This window comes from Tachyglossus aculeatus, chromosome 2 (genome assembly GCF_015852505.1).
Source record: "Tachyglossus aculeatus isolate mTacAcu1 chromosome 2, mTacAcu1.pri, whole genome shotgun sequence".
Classification (NCBI taxonomy): Eukaryota; Metazoa; Chordata; class Mammalia; order Monotremata; family Tachyglossidae; genus Tachyglossus; species Tachyglossus aculeatus.
In genome coordinates this window covers 87,765,771-87,781,241 of record NC_052067.1, presented here as the reverse complement: position 1 = coordinate 87,781,241, position 15,471 = coordinate 87,765,771, and the positions used below count along the sequence as shown (strand labels likewise).

The 15,471-nt window shown below is 47.7% G+C and overlaps 1 protein-coding gene across 1 annotated transcript in view; it reads left to right on the top strand.

Annotated features, from left to right (window-relative positions):
- Window positions 1-8,774: 8,774 nt before the first annotated feature.
- The window catches only part of L3MBTL3 (L3MBTL histone methyl-lysine binding protein 3), a 158,896-nt gene continuing 152,199 nt past the window's right edge, over window positions 8,775-15,471 (top strand). The window contains exon 1 of the mRNA XM_038771269.1: window positions 8,775-8,849. The gene's annotated coding sequence lies outside the window, so the exon portion shown is untranslated. The remainder of the gene's footprint in view (window positions 8,850-15,471) is intronic.

Here is a 15,471-nt window from a genome sequence, read left to right as displayed (position 1 = left end):
GATGGAAGTGGAAGCTGAGGGAATGAAGGAGTTCTAGGGAATGGGTGAAGATGGAGAATAGAAGAGGACCCAGAACTGAGCTCTGGAGAACTCCCACTGTTAGAGCGAGAGAGGCAGAGGAGGAACCTGCGAAAGAGACTGGGGATGAGAGGTCAGAGAGAGAGGAGAGCCAGCAGAGGACAGTGTCACTGAAGCCAAGGTTGTGTAATGCTTCCAGGAGAAAGGAGGTTTAGGAGGATTAGGGTGGTGTAGAGGCCTTGGAATTTGACAAGAAGGCGATTACAAGTGACTTTCAAGAGGGCAGTTTCAGTGGAGAAAAGGGGGTGGAAGCCAGATTGGAAGGGATCAAAGAGAGACTTGGAGGGGAAAAATGGAGGCAGTGGGTGTAGACAAGGAGTTTGGAGAGTAATGGTAGCGGGGAGATGGGGTGATAACTGGAGGGAGCTATGTGGTCAAGGCAGGGATTCTTTTAGATAGGGGATACCCGGGAAGGTTTGAAAACAGTGGGAAAATGTCATTGGAAAGTGAATGACTTTAGATGGCAGTGAGAGAAAGAAGAAACGAGGCAGCAAGTGTTTTGCTAAGGTGCGAAGGGGTGGAGTCAGAGCCACAGGTGGAAGGGGTAGATTTTGAGAGGATCTCTTGCTCTCCCCTTCTGGTTTGCTTGCAGCTCAGTTTTCATGGAATGGATAGAGGGTAAAATTCCAATTAGAACATTAAGATTTTAGTAGAGGCTCTTGGGGGCATTGGGAGAGGGAAGGGAGAGAAGGAATAATACAGTGTGGCTTAGTGGAAAGAGCCCGGAGTTGGGAGTCAGAGGTTGTGTGTTCTAATCCCTGCTCTGCCACTTGTCAGCTATGTGACTTTGGGCAAGTCACTTAACTTCTCTGTGCCTCAGTTCCCTCATCTGTAAAATGGGGATTAAGACTGTGAGCCCCACGTGGGACAACCTGATCACCTTGTACCCCCTCCCCAGCCCTTAGAACAGTGCTTTGCACATAGTAAGCACTAACAAATACCCATAAAACAGATTATTTATAGTTTTCATGTATCCTCGCTATCTCCCTTCGCAGACCAAGTAAGTTTAGCCCTGTCCAGCCTGATATGCCCTAGCTGGGCCTTGTGCTCAGCTGATCCTCAGCCGAGGCACAGAGAAGCACTGAACTCCCTCTGTTTACAGCTGGGGATGGGGAGAGAGATCAGGGTTGTGACTCAGGCCTGGTGTGCTGGTGAATACACACTGTCCGTGTTGGCTGGTGGGACTCTCAATACCATGGGCAATGGAAAACATGCTTGCTCCCAGTATCTCAGCTCCAGTCACTCAATCGTATTTATTGAGTGCTCACAGTGTGCAAACACCATACCAAACGCTCAGGAGAGTACAATGTAACAATACGACAGGCACATTCCCTGCCCACAGTGAGCTTATTCATTCATTGATTCATCCATTCATTCAGTCTTACTTATTGAGCGCTTACTGTGTGCAGAGCACCGTACTCAGCTCTTAGGAGAGTATAATATAACAATAAACGGGTACATTCCCTGCCTATAATAGTCCCTAGGATGAAATGGGGAGCACTGGTTAAAGCAGGCCACTCAAGCACGATTGATCTGAACTATTTTTGGTGAAGCTGAGCTGAAAGTCAACCTGAGCCTATGCAGACTTCTTACCATGCCAGCCTGCCCTCAGCCCCCCCAAACCATAAACAATCTGCTGCCATCTATGACAGAGGCCTTCTCTAAACATCTTAACATCTCCAGCCAGTGCTGATTTGTCCCTCCCCCTGGCTCTTTGAGGACCCACAGGCAGGGGCAAAAACTTAGAAGACGTGCTGTGGAAGGGACTGATGCACTGGGGGTCTTGGACCTTCTCTCCCTTCTCAATCTTATTGGACTTATTTCAACACACTGCTGGCCAGATGTATAGGAGCATGTTCAGCATGGGGAAGCAGTGTGGCATAGAGGAAGGAGCACATACCTGGGAGTCAGACGATGTGGCTTCTAATTCCTGCTCAGCCAGTTGTCTGCTGTGTGACCCTGGGCAAGTCACTCAGTTTCTCTGTGCCTCAGTCTCCTCATCTGTAAAATGGAGATTAGATTCTACTCCCTCTTCTAAGACTGTAAACCCCATGTGGGACAGGGACTGTGTCCAATCTGAATCTTGTATCTACCCCAGAGCCTAGTACAGTGCTTGGCACAGAGTAAGTGCTTAACAAATACCATAGTTATGGATATGTGTGCTTGATGTCTGATCAGTGAAGGCGACCTATCCTCTAGTCAATGTGGGTGCCAACTCTCTTCACCCCTCTCCGCCTTACGCACCAACTCCAGTAAGGAAGTGAAGCCCCGTGGCCCAGTGGAAAAAGCCACAGACGTGGGAGTCTGTGGCCTTGAGTTCTAATCTTGGTTCTGCCACTATACCATTGTGTGACCTTGAACACTTCACTTTCTCTGTGCCTCAGTTTTTGCATCTATAAAATGGGGATTTAACACAAGCTCTCCCTTCCCTTTAGATTTGGAGCCCCATGTGGACCAGGGACTGTTCCAACCTGGTTATCTTGCATTTTAAAACACAGTTTAAAACAGCGTTCAGCAGAGTAAGCGTAACAAATACCCCAATTTTTATTAACATAAGGCATCCAAGAACTTTTAAGCCTCTAAAAGATTGATATGTTTGGCCTAACCTTTCTGTACCATAGTACACTTGAGGTTCATTTTATGACATTAAAGAAAGAATGCAGTTTTTGCTTCCTGCCCTGCTTCAAGACAGATGATTTTTATCAGGTGATGACCAAGAATAGTCCTATTGCAGTGGGGAAAAAGTTTGTAGTACTTTATGCTGGAAATCATACTTCCTCACCATCTCTGGATACTGTAGTAAAAATCCAGTGTGTTGTTAGCAAGCAAATATTTAACATCAATAGAAATTGTTTTCATTCATTTTCAAATGGGCCTGCAGTTTTATAGGGAACAACTGACCTGCCTCAAAGAAGACATGCTCCCTAAGAGGGATAAGCTCTTAATACCAAATTCAGTTCTGTCTTGATCCAGTTTTGATGTATTTAGGGGGTTCAGCATTTCTTGCTTTAGGATTTTATAGCCAGTTATCTTTGGCTCCAGGAATAAACACTTTCAATACAATGGTCACTTTCATTACATTTATTGTCTCTCCTCCACTTAAAATATTGATTTCTAAGTTGTGTTCTCTGAACCTCGAAAGCACTTCCGCAGTGACTCCTGAAAAGATTCACATTTCAATAAAAAGACCTAACCTAAAAGCCCAGTGAGTGGCAGGTTCGCGTTTTAACCCTTCAGACCGAAGAACCTAGTAGCCTAATAACTCAGAAGTTTTTTTCTGTCATCCTCTCATCCGCTGCATCTTGGATTGACAGTTCCTCTGCAGGGCGGGCACGAGATTATGCACACATACATACGAACGTACTTAAAAATCGATGCTTATGTTTAATAACCATCCACGGTGGATCCATCCCAAGAATATTTATTTGAGAGGTGAAGTTAACAACAAAAAAAAAGGCATACAAAGGAAGCTACAGCCTGAGCACTCCTCTTTGGTTTTCATTGTTCCCTTAAAATGGGTGCATGGAGCCAAAGGCAGGAATTAGAGCAGGGGGAGAGGAGGATTCATTCATTCATTCCATCGTATTTACTGAGTGCTAACTGTGTGCACAGCACTGTACGAAGCTCTTGGAAAGTACAATTCGGAAACAGATAGAGACAAAGCCTACCCAACAATGGGCTCACAGTCTAGAAGAGGAAAACAGACAACAAAAGACAGGCATCACTAGCATCAAAATAAATAGAATTACAGCTATATAAACATCATTAATAAAATAAATAGAATATATACATATATACACAAGTGCTGTGGCGTGGGGAAGGTGGTATAGCAGAGGGAGAAGCAGCGTAGCTCAGTGGAAAGAGCATGGGCTTGGGAGTCAGAGGTCATGGGTTCAAATCCCAGCTCTACCAATTGTCAGCTGTGTGACTTTGGGCAAGTCACTTCACTTCTCTGGGCCTCAGTTCCCTCATCTGTAAAATGGGGGTGAAGGCTGTGAGCCCCCCGTGGGACAACCTGATCACCTTGTAACCTCCCCAGCGCTTAGAACAGTGCTTTGCAAATAGTAAGCGCTTAAGAAATGCCATCATTATTATTCTCTGTGTCCTCAGTTACCTCATCTGTAAAATGGGGATTAAGATTGTGAGCCCCACATGGGACAACCTGATCACCTTGTATTTTCCCCAGCGCTTAGAACAGTGCTTTTCACATAGCAAGAGCTTAATAATTGCCATCATTATTATTCTCTGTGCCCTCAGTTACCTCATCTGTAAAACGGGGATTAAGATTGTGAGCTCAACATGGGACAACCTGATTACCTTGTATCCTCCCCAGCGCTTAGAACAGTGTTTTGCACACTTCTAGACTATTGTGAGCCCGTTGTTGGGTAGGGATCGTCTCCATATGCTGCCGACTTGTACTTCCCAAGCGCTTAGTCCAGTGCTCTGCACACAGTAAGCGCTCAATAAATTTGAATGAATGAATGCACATAGCAAGCGCTTAACAAATACCAAAATTATTATTATTAGTAGTAGCAGCAGCATTAGTAGCAGCAGCACTGTGAGCCCATTGTTGGGTAGGGACTGTCTCTATCTGTTGCCGACTTGTACTTCCCAAGCGCTTAGTCCAGTGCTCTGCACACAGTAAGCGCTCAATAAATAGGATTGAATGAATGAATGAATGCACATAGTAAGCGCTTAACAAATACTAAAATTATTATTAGTAGTAGTAGCAGCAGCAGCAGTGCTGTGAGCCCATTGTTGGGTAGGGACCGTCTCTATATGTGCCGACTTGTACTTCCCAAATGCTTAGTCCAGTGTTCTGCACACACTAAGCGCTCAATCAGTACGATTGAATGGATGAATGCATATAGTAAGCGCTTAACAAATACAAAAATTATTATTATTAGTAGTAGCAGCAGCATGAGTAGCAGCAGCACTGTGAGCCCATGGTTGGGTAGGGACCATCTCTATCTGTCGCTGACTTGTACTTCTCAGGCGCTTAGTCCAGTGTTCTGCGCACAGTAAGCGCTCAATCAATACGATTGAATGAACGAATGAATGCACATAGTAAGCGCTTAACAAATACTGAAATTATTATTAGTAGTAGTAGCAGCAGCATGAGTAGCAGGAACACTGTGAGCCCACTGTTGGTAGGGACCGTCTCTATCTGTTGCTGACTTGTACTTCCCAGGCGCTTAGTCCAGTGTTCTGTGCACAGTAAGCGCTCAATCAATATGATTGAGTGAATGAATGAATGCACATAGTAAGCGCTTAACAAATACCGAAATTATTATTAGCAGTAGTAGCAGCAGCATGAGTAGCAGGAGCACTGTGAGCCCATTGTTGGGTAGGGACCGTCTCTATCTGTTGCTGACTTGTACTTCCCAGGCGCTTAGCCCAGTGCTCTGCGCACAATAAGCGCTCAATCAATATGATTGAAGGAATGAATGAATGCACATAGTAAGCGCTTAACAAATACCAAAATTATTATTAGTAGTGGTAGCAGCCACATGAGTACAGCAGCACTGTGAGCCCATTGTTGGGTAGGGACCGTCTCTATCTGTTGCCGACTTGCACTTCCCAGGCGCTTAGTCCAGTGTTCTGCGCACAGTAAGCGCTCAATCAATACGATTGAATAAATGAATGAATGCACATAGTAAGCGCTTAACAAATGCCGAAATTATTATTAGTAGTAGTAGCAGCAGCATGAGTAGCAGCACACTGTGAGCCCATTGTTGGGTAGGGACCGTCTCTATCTGTTGCTGACTTGTATTTCCCAGGCGCTTAGTCCAGTGTTGTGTGCACAGTAAGCGCTCAATCAATACGATTGAATGAATGAATGCACATAGTAAGCGCTTAACAAATACCGAAATTATTATTAGTAGTAGTAGCAGCATGAGTAGCAGCAACACTGTGAGCCCACTGTTGGGTAGGGACCGTCCCTAACTGTTGCCGACTTGCACTTCCCAGGCGCTCAGTCCAGTGTTCTGTGCACAGTAAGCGCTCAATCAATACGATTGAATGAATGAATGAATGCACATAGTAAGTGCTTAACAAATACCAAAATTATTATTAGTACTAGTAGCAGCAGCATGAGTAGCAGCAACACTGTGAGCCCATTGTTGGGTAGGGACCGTCTCTATCTGTTGCTGACTTGTATTTCCGAGGCGCTTAGTCCAGTGTTGTGTGCACAGTAAGCGCTCAATCAATACGATTGAATGAATGAATGCACATAGTAAGCGCTTAACAAATACCTAAATTATTATTATTAGTAGTAGCAGCATGAGTAGCAGCAACACTGTGAGCCCACTGTTGGGTAGGGACTGTCCCTATCTGTTGCCGACTTGTACTTCCCAGGCACTTAGTCCAGTGTTCTGTGCACAGTAAGCGCTCAATCAATATGATTGAATGAATGAATGAATGCACATAGTAAGCGCTTAACAAATACCAAAATTATTAGTAGTAGTAGTAGCAGCAGCATGAGTAGCAGCAGCACTGTGAGCCCACTGTTGGGTAGGGACCGTATCTATCTGTTGCCGACTTGTACTTCCCAGGCGCTTAGTCCAGTGTTGTGTGCACAGTAAGCGCTCAATCAATACGATTGAATGAATGAATGAATGAACATAGTAAGCACTTAACAAATACCGAAATTATTATTATTAGTAGTAGCAGCATGAGTAGCAGCAACACTGTGAGCCCACTGTTGGGTAGGGACCGTCCCTATCTGTTGCCGACTTGTACTTCCCAAGCGCTCAGTCCAGGGCTCTGTGCACAGTAAGCGCTCAATCAATACAACTGAATGCATGAATGAATGCACATAGTAAGCGCTTAACAAATACTGAAATTATTATTATTAGTAGTAGCAGCAGCATGAGTAGCAACAGCACTGTGAGCCCATTGTTGGGTAGGGACCATCTCTATCTGTTGCTGACTTGTATTTCCCAGGCGCTTAGTCCAGTGTTTTGCGCACAGTAAGCGCTCAATCAATACGACTGAATGAATGAATGAATGCACATAGTAAGCGCTTAACAAATACCGAAATTATTATTATTAGTAGTAGCAGCAGCATGAGTAGCAGCAACGCTGAGCCCACTGTTGGGTAGGGACCGTCTCTATTTGTTGCTGACTTGCACTTCCCAGGTGCTCAGTCCAGTGTTCTGCGTACGGTAATCAATACGATTAAATGAATGAATGAATGCACATAGTAAACACTTAAAAAATACCAAAATTATTATTATTAGTAGTAGCAGCAGCATGAGTAGCAGCAACACTTTGAGCCCATTGTTGGGTAGGGACCGTCTCTATCTGTTGCCGACTTGTACTTCCCAGGCGCTTAGTCCAGTGTTCTGCGCACAGTAAGCGCTCAATCAATACGATTGAATGAATGAATGCACATAGTAAGCCTTTAACAAATACCGAAATCATTATTAGTAGTAGTAGCAGCATGAGTAGCAGCAACACTGTGAGCAGCAGCAACACCGTGAGCCCATTGTTGGGTCGGGACCGTCTCTGTTGCCGACTTGTACTTCCCAGGCGCTTAGTCCAGTGTTGTGCGCACAGTAAGCGCTCAATCAATACGACTGAATGAATGAATGCACATAGTAAGCGCTTAACAAATACCGAAATTATTATTATTAGTAGTAGCAGCATGAGTAGCAGCAACACTGTGAGCAGCAGCAACACTGTGAGCCCATTGTTGGGTAGGGACCGTCTCTATCTGTTGCTGACTTGTACTTCCCAGGCGCTTAGTCCAGTGTTGTGCGCACAGTAAGCGCTCAATCAATACGACTGAATGAATGAATGCACATAGTAAGTGCTTAACAAATACCAAAATTATTATTAGTAGTAGTAGCAGCAGCATGAGTAGCAGCAACACTGTGAGCCCACTGTTGGGTAGGGACCGTCTCTATCTGTTGCCGACTTGTACTTCCCAGGCGCTCAGTCCAGTGTTGTGCGCACAGTAAGTGCTCAATCAATAGGATTGAATGAATGAATGAATGCACATAGTAAGCGCTTAACAAATAGCAAAATTATTATTATTATTAGTAGCAGCAGCATGAGTAGCAGCAACACTGTGAGCCCATTGTTGGGTAGGGACCGTCTCTATTTGTTGCTGACTTGTATTTCCCAGGCGCTCAGTCCAGTGTTCTGCGTACAGTGAGCGCTCAATCAATACAATTAAATGAATGAATGAATGCACATAGTAAGCACTTAACAAATACCAAAATTATTATTATTAGTAGTAGCAGCAGCATGAGTAGCAGCAACACTGTAAGCCCACTGTTGGGTAGGGACTTCTCTATCTGTTGCCGACTTGTACTTCTCAGGCGCTTAGTCCAGTGTTCTGCGCTTAGTAAGCGCTCAATCAATACGATTGAATGAATGAATGAATGCACATAGTAAGCGCTTAACAAATACCGAAATTATCATTCTTATTAGTAGTAGCAGCAGCATGAGTAGCAGCAACACTGTGAGCCCACTGTTGGGTAGGGACCGTCCCTAACTGTTGCCGACTTGTACTTCCCAGGAGCTCAATCCAGGGCTGTGCGCACAGTAAGCGCTCAATAAATAGGATTAAATGAATGAATGAATGAGCGGCAGCGCAGTTTCGCCCCGTCCCCAGCCCAGCCGCGCACATGCGCAGTGCCCCCGCAGCCCTGGACCATTTGTCAGGACTTACTCGTGAGACCAAGAAGAAGAAGAAAAAAAAGAGACAATTTGGGGGTGCGAAGCGGCTCCTCCGATCCAATCGCCCATTCGCCCGGAGATCAGTACGTGCGTGAACCCCTGCATCGGGGAGGGGCGGAGGGTTGGCTTTGGGGGGGTTGTTTGTTTGCTTTTTAGCCCTTGTTTTGCTTTCGCGTCCGCAGCTGAAAGTTGCAATCTTCGAGCCCTAGAGAGGCGGCGGGGGGGGGGGAAAAAAAATAACCCGAAGCGCACCCGGCTCCGCAGCGGGGGAGATCCGGCCTCGGGAGGGATCGGGAAACTTACCCCCAGACACTGGGGTGGCTAGCGGGACTCCGGAGTGGCTAGTAAGCCTCTCGGCGCTTAGCACATAGTCAGCGCCCAACAGATACCCTCATCAGGATCTCCCCTCCTGGGCAGGGTGTGCAAAAAGCGGAACAAAAGGCAGAAAGAAGGGGGCGGCGGGGAGGCTTTGGCATTTTATTTTCCCCCCTTTGCACGGTGGAGGGTGGGTTTTTTCTTTTTCTTTTTTAGGGGGGGGGGGCGGGAGTTGCGAGGCTCCGCGCACCGAGCCGTTTTTTCTCCCGGCTCCCGGCACGCCCGGGGCCTTTGTGCGGAGCGAGACGGGGCGGGAGAGCGGACTTTCCCTCCGGGCCCGGCTCCGCAACGCCCCGCACACGCGTGTGCGTGTCCACGCGTGTGCATGTGTGTCCCCGGCTGCGCGCGCGGGCGGGCGCGGGGCTGGGGAAGGGGGAGACTTCGGCGTTTTTCACCCGTGTTTGCTCATTCGCTATTTATTGAGCGCCTAGCGCGCGCGCGCGCAGAGCCCTGTACTGAGCGCTTGGGAGGGACAAGTTGGCAACCTATAGCCTACCCGACGGCGGGCTGAGCGCTCGTTAGCTTTCCTTTTAGACCGTGAGCCCACTGCTGGGTAGGGACCGTCCCTATATGTTACCAACTTGTACTTCCCAAGCGCTTAGTACGGTGCTCCGCACACAGCGCTCGATAAACACGACTGATGATGATTGAGGATTAGGGGCCGGGCGCTGCTCCGAGTGTCCCCGCCGTGTGTGAGAATTTAATAGAGCTCAGCCCCAATTTCCGCCATTTTGGGAAAGTTGCACAAAAATCGGATTTTTTTCCCCCCCCTTCTTTTTTCTTTTTTTCTTCCCGCCCTTCTTTTTCAGGTCCTTTCTGCCGGGGGATGGGGAAGGGTGCGGGGGGGAAACACTGGGCGGGCGCTCGGGGCCTCCAACGTCCGTCTTTTCTCGCGCCCGGCCCGAGTGCGTGTAAAGTGCGCGCGCCCCCGCCTGTGTGTGCGCGCCCCCGCGTGTGTGCGCGCGCCCCCCCGCCGCGCGCGCGCCGGGGGAGGGGGCTGCGAGAGGGATGGGGGGGAAGGGGCGCGCGCGCGCGCCCCCGGGGACTTGTTTCCCCAACCCCGAACGTTCATAATAATAATAATAACGATAATAACAATAATAGTAATAATAATAATAATGATGGCATGTGTTAAGCGCTTACTATCATCATCATCAATCGTATTTATTGAGCGCCTACTATGTGCAGAGCACTGTACTAAGCGCTTGGGAAGTCCGAGTTGGCAACATGTAGAGACAGTCCCTACCCAACAGTGGGCTCACAGTCTAAAAGGGGGAGACAGAGAACAAAACCATCATCATCATCATCAATCGTATTTATTGAGCGCCTGCTATGTGCAGAGCACTGTACTAAGCGCTTGGGAAGTACAGGTTGGCAACATATAGAGACAGTCCCTACCCAACAGTGGGCTCACAGTCTAAAAGGGGGAGACAGAGAACAAAACCAAACGTACTAACAAAGTAAAATAAATAGAATAGATATGTACAAGTAAAATAAATAGAGTAATAAATAAGTACAAACATATATACGTATATACAGGTGCTGTGGGGAAGGGAAGGAGGTAAGATGGGGGGGGTGGCGAGGGGGACGAGGGGGAGAGGAAGGAAGGGGCTCAGTCTGGGAAGGCCTCCTGGAGGAGGTGAGCTCTCAGTAGGGCCTTGAAGGGAGGAAGAGAGCTAGCTTGGCGGCTGGGCTTTTAGACTGTGAGCCCACTGTTGGGTAGGGACTGTCTCTATATGTTGCCAATTTGTACTTCCCAAGCGCTTAGTACAGTGCTCTGCACATAGTAAGCGCTCAATAAATACGATTGATGATGATGGGCAGAGGGAGGGCATTCCATACTATGTGCCAAGCACCGTTGTGAGCGCTGTTGGGGGGATCAGGTTGTCCCACGTGGTGCTCACAGCCTTCCGTTTTACAGATGAGGCCACCGAGGCACGGAGAAGTAATAGTCCTCATCATCAGTCGAATTTATTGAGCGCTTTACTGTGTGCGGAGCACTGTACTAAGCGCTTGGAACAGTGCTAGCGCTTAGAGTGGTGCTTTGCATATAGTGAGCGCTTAATAAATGCCATTATTAAAAAAAAAAAAGTACAAGTTGGCAACGTATAGAAACAGGCCCTACCCAATAGTGGGCTCACGGTCTAAAAGGGGGAGACAGAGAACAAAACCAAACGTACTAACAAAATAAAATAAATAGAATAGATAGGTACAAGTAAAAAAATAAAAGAGTAATAAATGTGTACAAACATATATACATATAGACAGGTGCTGTACTTCCCAAGCGCTTAGTACAGTGCTCTGCACATAGTAAGCGCTCAATAAATACGATTGATGATGATGATGGGGAAGGGGAGGAGGTAAGATGAGGGGGATGGAGAGGGGGAGAGGGGGAGTCATTCAGTCGTATTTATTGAGCGCCTACTGTGTGCAGAGCACCATCCTAAGCGCTTGGGATGTACAAGTTGGCAACATAGAGGGACGGGCCCTACCCAACAGCGGGCTCACAATCTAGAAGGGGGACAAGTAATACTACTACTAATGGCATTTGTTAAGCGCTTACTATGTGCCAAGCACAGGCCACTGAGGCACAGAGAAGTAATAGTCATTTAGTCGTATTTATCGAGCTCTTACTGTGTGCAGAGCACCGGCACTGTGGCTCAGTGGAAAGAGCGTGGGCTTGGGAGTCAGAGGTCATGGGTTTGGATCCCGCCTCCCCCACATGTCTGCTGTGTGACCTTGGGCAAGTCACTTAACTTCCCTGGGCCTCAGTTCCCTCATCTGTAAAATGGGGATTAAGACTGTGAGTCCCACGTGGGACAACCTCATCTCCTTGTATTCCCCCCAGCGCTTAGAACAGTGCTTCGCACATAGTAAGCGCTTAACAAATACCAACATTATTATGATTACTAAGCGGTTGGGATGTACAAGTTGGCAACATAGAGGGACGGGCCCTACCCAACAGCGGGCTCACAGTCTAGAAGGGGGACAAGTACTACTACTACTACTACTAATGGCATTTGCTAAGCAGTTACTATGGGCCAAGCACTGTTCTGAGCGCTGGGGGAGGGGGGATCAAGTTGTCCCACGTGGTGCTCACAGTCTTAATCCCCATTTTACAGATGAGGCCACTGAGGCATAGAGAAGTAATAGTCATTCATTCATTCAATCGTATTTATTGAGCGTTTACTGTGTGCAGAGCACTGTTGCTAAGCGCTTGGGAACTACAAGTTGGCAACATTTAGAGACGGTCCCTACCCAACAGCAGGCTCACAGTCTAGAAGAGGGGCAAGTAATACTACTACTACTACTACTAATAATAATAATAATGACATTTGTTAAGCGCTTACTATGTGCCAAGCACCGTTCTAAGCACTAGGGGGGATACAAGGCCACCAGGTTGTCCCACGTGGGGCTCACAGTCTTAATCCCCATTTTACAGATGAGGAAACTGAGGCACAGAGAAGTAATACTACTACTACTAATGGCATTTGTTAAGCGCTTACTATGTGCCAAGCACTGTTCTAAGCGCAAAGGGGGGGAATACAAGGTGATCAGGTTGTCCCACGGGGGGCTCACAGTCTTCATCCCCGTTTTACAGATGAGGGAACTGAGGCACAGAGAAGTTAAGTGACGTACCCCTAGTCACCCAGCTGACAAGTGGCAGAGGCGGGATTAGAACCCACGATCTGTGACTCCCAAGCCCGGGCTCTTTCCACTGAGCCACGCTGCTCATCCATTCAGTCGTATTAATTGAACGCTTACTGTGTGCGGAACGCTGGGCTAAGCGCTGGGGAGAGGACAAGGTGGGGGTGGGGGGGAGCCCGGGCTGGGGAGGTGGAGGTCGTGGGTTCGAATCCCGGCTCTGCCACTTAGCTGGGTGACTTTGGGGGTCCTGAGTTCTAATCCAGAACTTGTCAGCTTTGTGACCTTGGGCAAGTCACTTCACTTCACTGGGCCTCAGTTGCCTCATCTGGAAAATAGGGATGAAGGCTGTGAGCCCACCGTGGGACCATCTGATCACCTTGTACCCTCCCCCTCCCCCAGCGCTTAGAACAGTGCTTGGCACATAGTAAGAGCTTAATAAATGCCATTATTATTATTATTCTCTGTGCCTGAGTGACCTCATCTGTAAAATGGGGAGAAAGACTGTGAGCCCCACGTGGGACCACTTGATTACCTTGTACCTCCCCCAGCGCTTAGAACAGTGCTTGGCACATAGTAAGCGCTTAACAAATACCGTTATCATTATTATTTGGGCATGTCACTTCACTTCTCTGGGCCTCAGTTACCTCATCTGGAAAATGGGGATGAAGACTGTGAGCACCACGTGGGACAGTCTGATTACCTTGTATCCCCCCCCCAGCGCTTAGAACAGTGCTTGGCACATAGTAAGTGCTTAAGCATGGCTCAGTGGAAAGAGCCCGGGCTTGGGAGTCAGTGTCATGGGTTCTAATCCCTACTCCGTCAACTGTCAGCTGTGTGACTTTGGGCGAATCACTTAACTTCTCTGGGCGTCAGTGACCTCATTTGTAAAATGGGGATGAAGCCTTTGAGCCCCCCGTGGGACATCCTGATCACCTTGTATCCCCCCCCAGCGCTTAGAACAGTGCTTCGCACATAGTGTGCGCTTAACAAATGCCGTTATTATTATTATTAGCTGTCAGCTGTGTGACTTTGGGCGAGTCACTTAACTTCTCTGGGCCTCAGTGACCTCATCTGTAAAATGGGGATGAAGCCTGTGAGCCCCCCGTGGGACAACCTGATCACCTTGTACCTCTCCCCCAGCGCTTAGAACAGTGCTTCGCACATAGTGAGCACTTAAATGCCGTTATTATTATTATTATTAGGTGACCCGCACGAACGGGCTGGTGGGAGTGTGTGCAGAGTGTGTGCGTGAGTGTGTATGCCGGCGCGGGGAGGGGGCTCTGAGCCGGGAGTGCATAGGGTGGGAAGCGCAGGATTCGCACCGGACCCCCCGGGGTGGGGGAGGGAGGGAGGCCGGAAAAGAACAGAGAACCGAAACTTTTTTTTTTTTACTCTTTATTGTAATTATTCCAAGCCCGAACGTGTTATTGTAGGGACTGTCTCTATATGTTACCAACTTGTACATCCCAAGCGCTTAGTACAGTGCTCAGCACACAGTAACCGCTCAATAAATACGATTGATGATGATGATTATTATCTTTAAAAAAATAACAACAAACAACTCCTCCCGGATCCCTGTAATCCCGGGCTGGTGCCGCAGCCGGAGCGTGAGAGAAAGTTGGGAGAGAGGGCGGGCTCCTGCTCGGGAATTCATCCATCCCATCGTATTGATTGAGCGCTTACTGTGTGCGGAGCACTGGGCTAAGCGCTTGGGAAGTGCAATTCGGTAACACATAGAGACCGGCCTACCCAACAAGGGGCTTACAGTCTAGAATGGGGAGACAGACAACAAAACAAAACGTGGAGACAGGTGTCAATCGCATCAAAGTAGATCAATAATATTCATTCAATCATTTATTGAGCGATTACTGTGCGCAGAGCACTGTACTGAGCGCTTGGAAAGTGCAATTTGGCAACATATAGAGACGATCCCTGCCCAACGACGGGCTCACAGCCAATAATAATAATAATAATAATGGCATTTCTAGACTGTGAGCCCACTGTTGGGTAGGGACTGTCTCTATATGTTGCCAACTTGTACTTCCCAAGCGCTTAGTACAGGGCTCTGCACACAGTAAGCGCTCAATAAATACGATTGATTAAGCGCTTACTATGTGCAGAGCACTGTTCTAAGCGCCGAGCACCGTTCTAATTGCCGAGACAGACAGCAAAACACAAGTGGACAGTTATCAATGGCATCAAAATAGAGCAACAGGATTCTTCATTCAGTCAGTCGTATTTTATTGAGCGCCTCCTGGGTGCGGAGCACTGGGCTAAGCGCTCGGAAAGGGCAGTTCGGCAACAGAGACAATCCCTACTCAACGAGGGGCTCACAGTCTAGAAGGGGGAAGACAGACAACAAAAGAAAACAAGTAGGCGTCAGTCGCATCAGAATAGTTCAGTCGAATTATTCATTCACTCGATCGTATTTAATCCCGGCTCCACCAATTGTCAGCTGTGTAACTTCTCCCCCTTTTAGACTGTGAGCCCACTGTTGGGTAGGGACTGTCTCTATATGTTGCCAATTTGTACTTCCCAAGCGCTTAGTACAGTGCTCTGCACATAGTAAGCGCTCAATAAATACGATTGATTGATTGATTGGGCAAGTCACTTAACTTCTCTGGGCCTCAGTTCCCTCATCTGTAAAATGGGGATGAAGACGGTGAGCCCCCCTGGGACAAC